This window comes from Chiloscyllium punctatum, chromosome 33 (genome assembly GCF_047496795.1).
Source record: "Chiloscyllium punctatum isolate Juve2018m chromosome 33, sChiPun1.3, whole genome shotgun sequence".
Taxonomy (NCBI): Eukaryota; Metazoa; Chordata; class Chondrichthyes; order Orectolobiformes; family Hemiscylliidae; genus Chiloscyllium; species Chiloscyllium punctatum.
Genome location: NC_092771.1, coordinates 6,330,548 through 6,344,030, shown reverse-complemented (window position 1 = coordinate 6,344,030; position 13,483 = coordinate 6,330,548). Strand labels below are relative to the sequence as shown.

The following is a 13,483-nucleotide window of genomic DNA, read 5'->3' as shown; positions in this document are numbered from 1 at the left end:
TCAAAAGAATGAATAGGTGAAAAATTGAAGAGCATAAATCTAGTTTGCTTATATTTCATTTATTGGTGAATATTCTGGCATAAACTGACTTTTGCTTACTGCTTTATGCTTTTGTAATTGTCATCTAGAAAATTAATATCCATTTTTAATGTTTGCAGTAAGCAAATCAAGAACCAGTGTAGTACCAGATTAATATTTATGGATCCTGCCTGAAATATTTCTCAGCATCGAGATGATTGCCAGCTTCTTGTTCTTAATCCCTCATGATTTATGGGGCATTACGGACAGTAGTTTAATCAACTCAACATTGGAACATATCCCCATGCAAACTTAAAAACAAAACGTCAGCATTGTGTACTATATCTGACAGCCCTGCGTCAGTACTGATATATTGGTTAACATTTTCATCCATCTCTCTCAGACTTGTATATCACTGCATATCAATGAGCTGCAGAACCCAGGATGATGATATCCCTGATTAGTGGCCCTGATCGAGCCCTTAACTCAATAAATTCCAGCATTTATGTTGGGACAGTACTGCTCATTTTGAGCAGCACTTGACCGTTTTGCACCTCTACCCATAAATAGTTACACCATACAACTGGTGGCGTTTTACAGCAATTGAGCAAATGCCAATAGGAATAGATTTCAGCTTTTTGTAAATCTTATTTGGAATCTATTCTCTGAAAACACCACTAGCTCCTGTCCATTGATGCCTGACCTATTGAATATTTCCTCCAGCACTTTGTTTTATTGCTCCTGAATGGCTTTGCATCTCCCTCTTCCCATATTCAATGATGCTTATTTACCCTTGGGATGATTCTTCTGATAGCCTAGCTGCATCTTCCACCCATTATTTTCAGTCTCTGTTCACACTGTTATTAGCTGAGAGACTTATCCAACTCTTTTAAAAAGTGAAGAAACTTACTTTGCACATGTTGAAATCCTAAGTGTTGCTACACACCCACACACAGACATGCACACAAAGCACCCTTGGGGGGAAAAAATCCACTGTATCTCCATTGCTTTTGTTGAATGGGGAAATTTAGGAATGCAGGTTGATAAACAGCTTACCTCCATGAGAATTTTGTTTTGGATTCATTCATAGGTTAGGGTATCTCTGTCAAAGCTGGAATCTATTACCCATACTTGCTTCCTCTTGACAAGATTGAGATGAGCCTCCCTGTGAATTCCTGCAGTCTGTACAGTGCAGGTATGATCTCAATGCTCCAATATTTTAATCCAGTGATGATGAAGGAATGCTGGTATTGTTCCATGTCCAAAGATTTATGAAGTTTGCTGTATGCATATTTCTTTACAAGTTTCTCCATTGTGTGCACCATTACTGACCCAGGAAATTCCCTATTTTTAGCATCTACTGAGTTACCTGACATAAGGGGCCTATTGGGTTGATTGGATTATTAGGAGGGAACAAATCATTTAGGTTTCCAGTCTAGTTCCTATGTGGGAGCGTGTGTTTGATGAGGACAATAAGGTACTGAAAGATGTAACCAGGTGTTAGAGGTTTACAGTCATTGGCAAGTGATACAGAGGCAGCATGAATTATTTTTAACACTGCATTTGTTCAGAGTGGAGGCTTCGATAGATTTGGAGAAAATAGTTTTTACACCAAGTTATTACAATCTGGACAAATTGCCTGAAATAGCAGCAGAAGCAGGTTCAACAGTAACTGCTTCCCTATCCGGGGCTTCCAGAAGGATGGCACATTTTGTAAGAATGAGGGATTGGCTATTTAAGACCAAGTTGAGAAATCTGTCCATGAGACTGAATTTTTTGGACCATTTATTCTAGAGGGCAATTAGTACTCAGTCACTGAGTGTTTTCAAAACCAAAATTGATGAGCTTTTTGGGTACTAAAAAAATCGAGAACTTATGAAATGGCACAGGAATGTGCTCATGCATACGATCAGCCAAGACCATTGGATGGTGGAGCAAGCTTGAGAAGTAGCACAGGCTACTTTTCCTATGATGTACTTGTTTTCAAAAGGGAATTTGATAAGGACTTGAAGGGAAGCAAAGTTACAAAGGCACAAGGAAAAAGAATGCTTGTGTAGCAAATAGTCACGACAGGAGCAATGGGCTGAGTGGCCTGCAGTAGTGTATCTTTTCTGTTCCTTTAATAGGGTTGGCCTTTGCTGTACTGCCAAGATGGAATATCCTGACGCTCACTGTCTTGCATCGTCTATCAATGATTACCATTTGGGTAAACATCTGAAGAATCTGCCCAGTGAGAACAGCAGTGACAAAAGAGGGAGATACGTGTCTGATGTGTGGAAGAAAGATCCATGATGATGAAAGTCTTCTAGAAAAAGAACCCACTTCCGAAATCAAATCTTGATTTGATTGTTTTGATTTATTGTCATGTATACCTAAGTACAGTGTAAAACTTTGTTTGCAAGCATTACAGGCATATCATAGGGTGCTTTGACAGAGTGAGGCATACAGGGTTACAGCTGCAAAGGAGGTGCACAAAGCAAGATCAACATTAACAAGATCAACATTATTTGAAGTAAGTCAATACATCAGTCTAATAGCAGGGAAGAAGCTGTTCTCGAAACTGCTGGTGCTTGTGTTCAAACCTCTGTATCTTCTGCCTGACAGAAGGGGTTGTCAGAGAGCATTACCAGGGTGGGAAGGGTCTTGAATGATGTTGGCAGCTTTTCCGCAGCAACGAGATGTGCAAATGGAGTCCATGGATGGGAGGTTGGCTTCTGTGATGGTCTGTGCTGTGCACACAACTTTCTGTAGTTTCTTACGGTCGTGGGCAGAACAGTTGCCATACCATGCACCTGGCTAGTATGCTTTCTATAGTGCACCTATAAATGTCTTTCCTTCAAACTTATCTTGGAGCAGCTGAGCGCTGGTACAGAGCTGACTGGAGGCTTGGAGCATAGAGGGGACGGCTGTTGGACTGGGGTCTGGTGTGGTTGGTCAGAAAACTTGTGGAGGCCCTGTGCTGAGCTGCTAAAATGCAATATTTATTTGAAATTTTTTACCTGACTCTAATGTCAATCATTTAACGATGTCTTATTTCTAACTTACTTTTAAACTCTGTAAAGTAATGCAACTACTTTTTATTCCACTTTTGTATCCAAGATTTGTACTAGATACTTTAGCTTTGCTTCCATTCAAGTCCTTATCCATTCCCTTTTGAAAGTGAGTACATAAGAAGTAGCCATGACTTGGAGGTGACAGTGTTGAAATGGGTGGACAAAGTTAAAAATCACAACGTCAGGTTGTAGTCCAACAGGTTTATTTGGAAACACTAGCTTTCGAAGCACTGCTTCTTCCTCAAGAAACCTTTCAATGCTAGTGTTTCCAAATAAACCTGTTGGACTATAACCTGATGTGTGATTTTTTTAACATAAGAAGTAGGAACAGTAGCCCATACAACTTCTCAAATCCTAGCAAATGATCCAACATTTGCTCAAAATAACTAACAATGTAAAGGAGGTAGTCATCTGTGATATTTTGTTTGAACCTGCAGTTAAAAGAAATACATAACATAAATCTAATTTCTCTGTTGTAAAGCAGCAGCTATACTGTGAACCATTTTAACTTATAAATTGGGTCATTGCAATGGATTAGGTAGGCATTTAACAATGAGCTGAAATTCTCTCAGAAAAATAAAGGATGTGGGTTTCTAAAGAGTACTTGTGTGTGTTACATAGAATCTACATATGTAAGTGGACTATTCAGTCCAAACAATTCGTGCCAGTGTTAATACACAACAAAAGATTCTGTCCACACATTATTACCTCCCTCAACAGTCCCTTATCTCTCTATTCCTTTCTGTATGTATTTCATCCTTCCACAGTAACTGCTTTAATCATTCCATGTGACAGAAAGTCTCACATTCTCACCACTTCCTATGTTAAAAAATATTCCTCTTAAACTCTTTGACCTATTAGTGATGTTTTCCTTTTTGTTGTACTTGGTCACAAGAGGAAATATCTGTACCTTTGCTTTATTGAACCCTTGCACAACTTTAAAGACCCATGGGAGACTGATTAGCAAGGTTAGATCTCATGGAATACATGGTGAACTAGCCATTTGGATACAGAACTGGCTCAAAGGTAGAAGACAGAGGGTGGTGGTGGAGGGTTGTTTTTCAGACTGGAGGCCTGTGACCAGTGGCGTGCCACAAGGATCGATGCTGTGTTGTCTACTTTTTGTCATTTACATAAATGATTTGGATGCGAGCATAAGAGGTACAGTTAGTATGTTTGCAGATGACACCAAAATTGGAGGTGTAGTGGACAGCGAAGAAGGTTACCTCAGATTACAACAGGATCTGGACCAGATGGGCCAATGGGCTGAGAAGTGGCAGATGGAGTTTAATTCAGGTAAATGCGAGGTGCTGCATTTTGGGAAAGCAAATCTTAGCAGGAGTTATACACTTAATGGTAAGGTCCTAAGGAGTATTGCTGAACAATGAGACCTTGGAATGCAGGTTCCTAGCTCCTTGAAGGTGGAGTTTCAGGTAGATGGGATAGTGAAGAAGGTGTTTGGTATGCTTTCCTTTATTGGTCAGATTATTGAGTACAGGAGTTGGGAGGTCATGTTGCAGCTGTATAGGACATTGGTTAGGCCACTGTTGGAATATTGCATGCAATTCTGGTCTCCTTCCTATCTGAACGATGTTGTGAAACTTGAAAGGGTTCAGAAAAGATTTACAAGGATGTTGCCAGGATTGGAGGATTTGAGCTGTTGGGACAGGCCGAACAGCTGGGGCTGTTTTCCCTGGATTGTCAGAGGCAGAGGGGTGACCTTCTATTTATGAGGGGCATGGATAGGATAAATAGGCAAAGTCTTTTCCCTGGGGTTGGGAGTCCAGAACTAGAGGGCATAGGTTTAGGGTGAGAGGGGAAAGGTATAAGAGAGTTCTAAGGGGCAACTTTTTCACTCAGAGGGTGGTACGTGTATGGAATGAGCTGCCAGAGGAAGAGGTGGAGGCTGGTACAATTGCAACATTTAAGAGGCATTTGGATGGGTATATGAATAGGAAGGGTTTGGAGGGATATGGGCCGGGTGCTGGCAGGTGGGATTAGATTGGGTTGGGATATCTGGTCGGCATGGATGTTGGATCAAAGGGTCTGTTTTCATGCTGTACATCTCTATGACTCTCTGACTTCAGGTGTCAGGTTTTCTTTTCAATGACCTGCCACATTGTTTAACAATTCAATATATTTTATCATATCAGAGTCAGCTTGGTAGCACTTTTGATTCAAGTTTCACACCAAGACTTGAATATCACAGTCTATCCTGACACTCTGCATTAGCACTGAGGAAGTGTTGTTATGTTGTCTGTCTTTCGAAAGAGACATTAGACAGCGACCTTTTCTGTCCCCTCAAGTAAATGTCAGAGATCCCATCATACTATTTTGAAGAGTAGAGGAAAAATCCAGGATCCACATCATTATTCCTTAACATAGACTAGTCATTATCTTTGTTATTTGTGGGAATCTAATGTGTTCAAATTGCTATGTTTTCTACGTCACAATTACTCAACCTCAAAAGTGAACCATTGGTTGTGGAGTGATTTTAGATGAATGGTGTTGGTGGAAAGCATGATATAAATACTGATTTTATTTTCTTTAATAATGAATTTCTTTCTGAAGTGTAATTATTTGTAAAACAAACAGCACCCATTCTTCATTGGTGACAACTCACCGAAAACAATGTGATGAATAACCAGGCAGCCTTTTGTTGGTGCTCATTGTGGGAGGGCCATTGAACCAGGAGAACACTGCTCTTCACATTTTCTTTCAGCAGGTAGGCAATTTGTGGAATTGTTTGCAGCACAGGACTGTTGATGGCTGGGCTGTTAAGTATATACAAAGCTGAAATAGACAACTTTTTAGTCAGAATAAAAACCAAATGACTGCAGTTGCTGTAAATTAGAAACAAGAAAAGAAATTGCAGAAAAGCTCAGCAGGTCTGGCAGCATCTGTGAAGAGAAATCGGAAGTAATGTTTCTGGTCCAATCACCCTTCCTCAGAACCTTCTCTGGACTGCTTCCAATGCCAGTCTATCTTTCCTTAGATAAGAGGCCCAAAGCCTTTCACAACAGTCCAACTTCTGCCTTGTATAGTTTTAGCAAGATTTCTCTATTCACTGATCCAAACACAGGGAGCAACAAACCATTGGGCAGGTACAGGATAGATCAATGACAAGACATCGGAGTTCAGAAATATCACCCAGGGTCCCCATTCCTGATTTATTTTGCACTGAGGCACCTCTCATTTGCTGGGAAGTGTGATATTGAGTGACTGAAGAAAGGGATCATCTGGGCTGGAAGGGGAGGGAGTGACTGATGCTTGTGAAATTGATGGAGAGAAGTGGAACTACAGAATGGTGGGTTGGACTTTTATTGAAGTTGAATTCCCACTTTGTAGCTGAAGGATAAGAAAATGTGAGGCTTAGGTAGAGGTCGTCTCAATTCTTTCATTGCGTGACATCTGGGTGGCATGGTGGCACAGTGGTTAGCACTGCTGCCTCACAGCGCCGGAGACCCGGGTTCATTTCCCGCCTCAGGCGACTGACTGTGTGGAGTTTGCACATTCTCCCCGTGTCTGTGTGGGTTTCCTCCGGGTGCTCCGGTTTCCTCCCACAGTCCAAAGATGTGCAGGTCAGGTGAATTGGCCATGCTAAATTGCCCGTAGTGTTAGGTAAGGGGTAGATGTAGATGTAGATGTAGATGTAGGGGTATGGGTGGGTTACGCTTCGGCGGGGCGGTGTGGACTTGTTGGGCCGAAGGGCCTGTTTCCACACTGTAGGTAATCTAATCTAATCTAATCTGTCTCCTTGAATGGGTGCAATGTATCCATGCATTTACCAGTGTGAATGGGGCCCATCAGAGAGACAGGGTTGGAATGAACGTGTTCCCTGGCCAACGTTTCATTCTTGGGCTTACTGAGGCTCAGTGCAATCTGGAAGAACAGCATCTTATTATCCACTTGGGGCCTCCTACAACCTTTGGGGCTCAATATTGAGTTCAATCATTTTAGATAAACACAGAAAGAACCGAAAATGATGTAAACCACAGCGAAAACCGAACCAAAGCAGATTGGCAGGTCTGGCAGCATCTGTGAATAACTTTGATTTCTCTCCACAGAGGCAGCCAGATCTGCTGAGCTTTTCCAGCAATTTCTGCTTTGGGGTCAATAAGTTCAGACCCTGACGTTTACTCACTCGTACATCCCTGGCCCTGTCATCACACGAGCTGCCTTCATTGCAGCTAACTCATTTTCCCTCACTGATAGAAAAGCTGCTAATAGGGACTATCTCCCAGGCTCACGATTACCCGCCCTTTGTCCAACAGCCGTTCTCTCTCTCTCTCTCTCTGGGCTGTATCTCCACCTATCACTTACTCCCTTCTCTCAGCCCAAATCCCCACCCAGTCTTATGTACCAATCTTAACATAGCTACAGCAGTTCTGAAGAAGCATCACTGGACCTGAAACGTTAACTCTATATCTCTCTCCACAGATGCTGCCAGACTTGCAGCAAAAAGTAGATTTGTTCAAGGAAAGGATTGGGACATTGCTGGCAGAGAGGCGTCGCTGTGTAATAGCTGACAAGGGAGTAATTAAACAGAAAGGTGATAGGAACGCACCCTCCCGGAGGGCTCTTTCAACTGAACATCACGATAAATTAAAAACAAAATTGCCCAGCCTCGTTGCACGGTGCACGCAGTTGGATCAGTGATCTGGACCCAGAACAACAAATCGAAACAAGCTCCAAGGGGGCAGAAACAGTGCGCATCTGCAGAATTCAGAAATTGCACATTTCCAGAGTTAAGGCAGAGTCTGAGAAAAAGGAAAGGTGATATTCAGTTACGTGGAGCAGTGCTGAGACAAACAAAGCCATCGAATAAAAACCAAAATGCGTTTTCTCAGGTGGATGCTGCTGAGCAGAATTGCAGGTAAGTTCCACCTCTGCTGAAACCGTCAGCACGTCATTTCACCCCCTCTGCTCCCTCTTGGGTGTCTTTCTTCACCCCCTCTGCTCCCTCTTGGGTGTCTTTCTTCACCCCCTCTGCTCCCTCTTGGGTGTCTTTCTTCACCCCCTCTGCTCCCTCTTGGGTGTCTTTCTTCATCACCCTAGACATGAATTAGGTGAAATTTGTCCATATCTGTTCGATGACACGGCAAGAACCCGTGTCTTGATTTCAGTTTTCCGGTTCATTGTAAAATGTTAAACTTTAACTGGAGTGACGGGGATCGCCGTGACCCTAAGGTCTATTTAAAACAAAATCCTGGCGAGGCTTTGTCAGGATTCGAACCAAAGGCTGCCCAGAAAATATCTATGGTCTAAAATGTCCTTTCCTGATCCCGGGATTCTGCTGGGAGATAATCTTGGATGTGGAAAGTGGTGGGGGCTGTGTTGTTTCTCAAGTCGAATAGCATCCACCACGCACGCATTCTTTTGTAATGAATGGTCAGTTGAAATTGGCTTCGTCCTAAATTTTAAATTTTAATTCCTTTAACTTCTTCCCCTCATATTCTTCAGTGAACTAAATCTTTTCATTTGGAGATCCCAACTACATACAATCCAAATGCACAAATGCTTTTCTTTCCCCTCTCTGTTATTCTATTTATATTTCTGAAAAACATAATTAACTTTCCCTATTGCTGCTGTTTGGCACCAGAGACCTCTTCAGTAGCCGATTCTGAAATGAACTCTGTTACACTGGGAATTTCACTCAATCTGAATCAAGTTAATCGAGGTCTATTTTCAAAATGGTTTTAGGGTTTGGCTTTGTGTCAGAACTTTCAAACTTAAATAGTGACAGGTTCAGTTGGCATGGAAATTGTGACCTGCTTGGTTTACTTACAAAAGAAACGCTCCTTCTGAAGTAATTCTCAGGTTCCTGTTCACATTAACAATGGAAATTGCTGATGTAAACACGTCCTACTGTATAAAAGTCGGCCCCAGGAGAGATGTTACAGTTCCAGGTGGTTGTGGGGTGTGTTTGTGTGTGTGTGTGTGTGAGGGGCCGGGGGTGTGGGGGTGGGGGGGGGGGGGGGTAGTGGGGTGTGGAGGGGAGCAATGGAGTCTATAACTACAATATTTACACAAGTAGTTTCTATTAGAAAAGTAAGAATTTACAGTTGAAACAATGATTTATATTAACATAAATATTAAAAATAAAGATAGATCAAAAGAATTTAAAGTGAATTATATCTACATGCCCTGGTCTAATTATGTATTGGTCCCTCACCTCAACACTTACAGACTGTAAGGAATAACGTGAGAGATCAACAAGCGATATACCACTGCTTTTCAAACCTGTTGTGACTATGGCCAGACATCAAGGCTTGAGAACTGTTGTGATCTCCTCAGTAAGAACTGAGGCAGTGGGGTCAGGAGGCAATGAGGGCAAAGGCTGATTTAAAAAGGGGGCTAGACTAGTAAAACACACCAGTTATAACTCAGTCAGAGCCCCCCATAGCACCCATTGCTGCCTCAGAGTTCAGGACACCAACATTTCAATTTGAAACCTCACTTGGGTTCCCAACCCCCATTTTTGGAAAATTCTGCTGTAAACTAAAATTATCATTGGTCTGGAATGTAATAGAAAGCTCTACAGACTCTGCATCATAAGTAAAACACATGATTCCCTTTCACCCCCATTTTCCCCAAGTTATACTATTTACTTGAGTACATTCTCTGGACATTAGCCTTCTCCTTCTCTCCCAACATCCATTTTTTTCATGTGAACTGAAACTGTGATTATTGAAGGCAATTTTACTAGGTTGGAAGGGAAAAAAAATCTCTTTTTAATGTTTTTTTCTCTCTTCCTCAATCTCCTTCAGGTGTTCCTCCACCTTCCTGATCTTTCCCCTTTTTTTACACCCCATCCCCACCTTTCTCGGAATTCTATTTTCATCCCTCTCTCTCTTTGTGTCTCTTTCCTCCTCTCCTTCTCTTTGTCTGTATGACTTTGGTCAATGGGAGCGTCTGGCCAAATAAGGGATAGCAGCAACGTGCAGGTACAAGCAAAAACTGAAGAGGTGAGACTTTGGACAGGAATTAATGGTATAACAAAAACAGAAGTTGCTGGAAAATCTCAGCAAGTCTGGCAGCATTTATGGAGAGAAATCAGAGTTAATGTTTTATAACGGTAGAACTGAAGAATAGAACTGGTTCTGAAGAAGGATCACTGGACCTGAAACATTAACTTTTGATTTCTCTCCATATATGTTGTCAGACCTGCTGAGCTTTTCCAGCAATTTCTGTTTTTGTTTCAGATTTCCAGCATCTGCAGTTCTTTCGGACTTTTTCAAGTAAATGGTGTACTTTGTTTTAAGGCACCAGCAAGATCCTTTAGGATGACAATTAGAGATCCAGGCCTTGGATGTTGCCATGTCACGTTTCTGTCAACTCCTGACTTCACTGCTGCTGTGTGAATTACTGGGAACAGGTATGTGAAAAAAGAACTGAAAACTAAATATGCTAGAGATCATAGTGGGTCAGGCAGCATCCATGGAGAGAGAGTCATACAGTCGTAGAGTCATACAGTCATCACATCCTACAGCAGAGACAGGCCCTTTGGCCCAAATGATCCTTGCTAACCAAAATGTCCATCCACGGTAATCCCATTTCCCTGCACTTGGCCCATATCCTTCTAAACCTTTCCTATCCGTGTATTTGTCCAAATTCCTTTTAAATGTTGTTAATACACCCACCTCAACCACTTTTCCTGGCAGCTCATTCCATATGTGTACCACACTCTGTGTAAAAATGTTGCCCCTCAGGTTCCCTTTTATTCTTTGCCCTCTATCCTTAAACTGATGACCTCTAATCCTTGATTCTCCAGTCCTGTGAAAAAAGACTGAGAGCAAGCTAACGTTTTGAGTCTAGGTGACTCTTCATCAGAGCTGGTGGATGTTGCCTGACCCACTGTGATTTCCAGCACTTTTTGTTTTCAGTACAGATTCCAGCATCGGCAGTAATTTGCTCCTCCCTAATGTAAAGAAAGAAATTGCATGTGGATAGAATCTTCAGCAACCTCAGGTTCCAATGTGCTGTACAGACAATAAGAACTTTTTGAAGTGTAGTTACTGCGACAATGGAGGAAGTGCAGCAGCTAATTTCCACAGAACAAACTCTCAACCAGATAATCTGTTTTATTAAAGTTCATTAAGGGGAGGTACAGGCCTATGTTTTAATCCAGAAATGCAGATAGATCTGCACCAATCTTTACACAGTTTTATCTGTATTTACAGAGTTCCATATTATAAGCATGCAGCTTCTAACAGAACAAATACAGTTTCAGTCCGTGTCAACAGGGATCTAGGTAAATCATCAGTCAATGACCACCAATTACATTTAATTAAACATAATTAATACACAGTTAAGCATCAGGATCCTGGTCAGAACTTCTTTACTTTTGTTTAGATAGCCTCATGAGATCTTTTACTGTTTAACTGAGAATGTAATCAGGGTTTCAGTTAATGTCTCCACCTTACAGATGACTCTCTCATAGTGCACTGGGAGTGTTAATCCAGACTCTAACCTCCTGACTCAAAGTAAGAGCATGACCTATTGAGCCATGTGTGGCACTTGTTGTCCTGCTCACCTCTGTCCATATGTTGATACTGTTAGTTTGGTAATGAGTCAGGACAAAATAGGGCCATTGCTGATTTCCTTGACAAGTCAGAAATTTGTTGCTACTTGCTATCTATACTATTGCATTGAAAAGAGTCGCTTGGGTAAAATACTAGAGTAGGACTGTGCATAAACTGGGGCAACGTGTTAAGGAAGGGAGGTTTTCGAAGAAGCAGAAAAAGAACAAAATAAAGTTTTATTCCTGACTATTTATGGATTATCAAACTATATTTGCCATCTGGTGACCCTGTTTTCTGAAAATATTCACTGTCCTCAGTATGTTGTGTTATTGTCCTGTATCCCAGTTATACTGTGCCTCTGTTGATGCCATAACATGATGACTCGCCAGTAACCTCTTGTTCTCCAGTTTCTGCTTCTAAGTACAGGATCTGTGAGCCGTACCTGGACACCGCAAAAAAGTACCATTCCGGATTCTACTGTCCGCGGCTTAATGAAGATCAGGGACAAACCCACTGTTGTCGTCAAAGCAACCAAACCTTGAAATATTGCTGCAATGAAACTGAATTTCAGAGCACAATGAAAATGAACAAGTCAGCTCAGACCAGGAGCTCTGTGTACGTATGAAAATGGGACCAGTGGTAACTGCAGGTGAGGGGGGAATAGGGCAGGTTAGCAGGACAGCTGTTGAACTAGTGATCGCTTTGACATGGGGTGTCCTCATTATGGGGACAATGGACCTCCCACAGAGCCAGTTGAAAGGAAAATGGGTTTTCATAAATTTAATGATTGGCAAGTGAGGTGTAACAATAGTGGGCTAGAGGATGATCATTGTCTTGGTGGGGACAGCCAATTGCTGACACAAAAACAGAGATTGCTGGGAAATCTCAGTGGGTCTGACAACATCTATGGACAGAAATTAGAGTTAATACTTCGGGTTTAGTGACCCTCAGAATGGCAGCCAGAGACAGCAAATGGTGGAATTCAGTCAATGTCCCCATTTCTGGATGGTGCCCTGTAAACCTTGAGATATGTGTTGGGCATGGAAGTGTGAGGAGGGAAGGATCTATCTGTAATCCTGGAGCATAGACTTTCAAATATCTTGCCTTTATTGCCATAGCTGAGGTCACCGGATAAAGCACAGACCAGAGCAAGCCCCTCTATCTTCCAGGGGTAAGAGTAGCAATTACAGGATTTTCTTCAGTTCTCTGCACAAAGGCAGGTCCAATGCTGAGTGCCATGACCTCCATCACGGGCATATCCAATATCCAGCCCAGGCTGGAACTGGGAATGAGCCCTGTGCTGTTGACACTGAACTGACTGGTACCAGCCAACTGGCTGCCCCAAGAGACCTGAGCCTTTGTAGCAACATACACCTTCACATGTTGCACTCTGGATGGTGCTGGAGGAGGCTGCAATGATTTTTCCATCACAAAGCTGACCAAGAATCTCTCCCACTTTTACCTCCCAAAACTGCAGTGTGAATTGTAAGGACTTGCAAGTTGATCCTCAACCTTGTCTGTGTCATAAACACAACATCCTTGGCCACCAAGTCTTGGAATGGGACTTGAACCTGAAGTTTCTGGCTCAGAGATAGGAAGGCTACCATTGCAACATAAGATCTCCAACATTGCACTAAATAGATGCTCTAATAGGAAAGATTGCTTCATTGTTGATTGACTGTGTGTTTGAAAATGTGTTGGTGACATTCCCTAACTCACTATTACAGGTGCTCTGTCCGTTAATCACTAATCGCTGATATGTGTCTTGTCTTTTCTCCCCTCATCCCCAGTAATTACGGATCAATGGCTGTGGTCTTTGTGTACAGCCTCTGTGTTGTGGCCCTGTTGTTGACAGACCTGCTTCATTACTATACATTAAATAGGGAC

At 42.1% G+C, this 13,483-nt stretch overlaps 1 long non-coding RNA gene across 1 annotated transcript; it reads left to right on the top strand.

Annotated features, from left to right (window-relative positions):
- The first annotated feature begins 7,776 nt into the window (after positions 1-7,776).
- LOC140458584 (uncharacterized) lies at positions 7,777-12,225 on the top strand. The gene is made up of 3 exons (XR_011953593.1): positions 7,777-7,947; positions 10,337-10,449; positions 12,004-12,225. It is a non-coding gene; the product is annotated as an uncharacterized lncRNA (long non-coding RNA).
- The last annotated feature ends 1,258 nt before the right edge of the window (positions 12,226-13,483 follow it).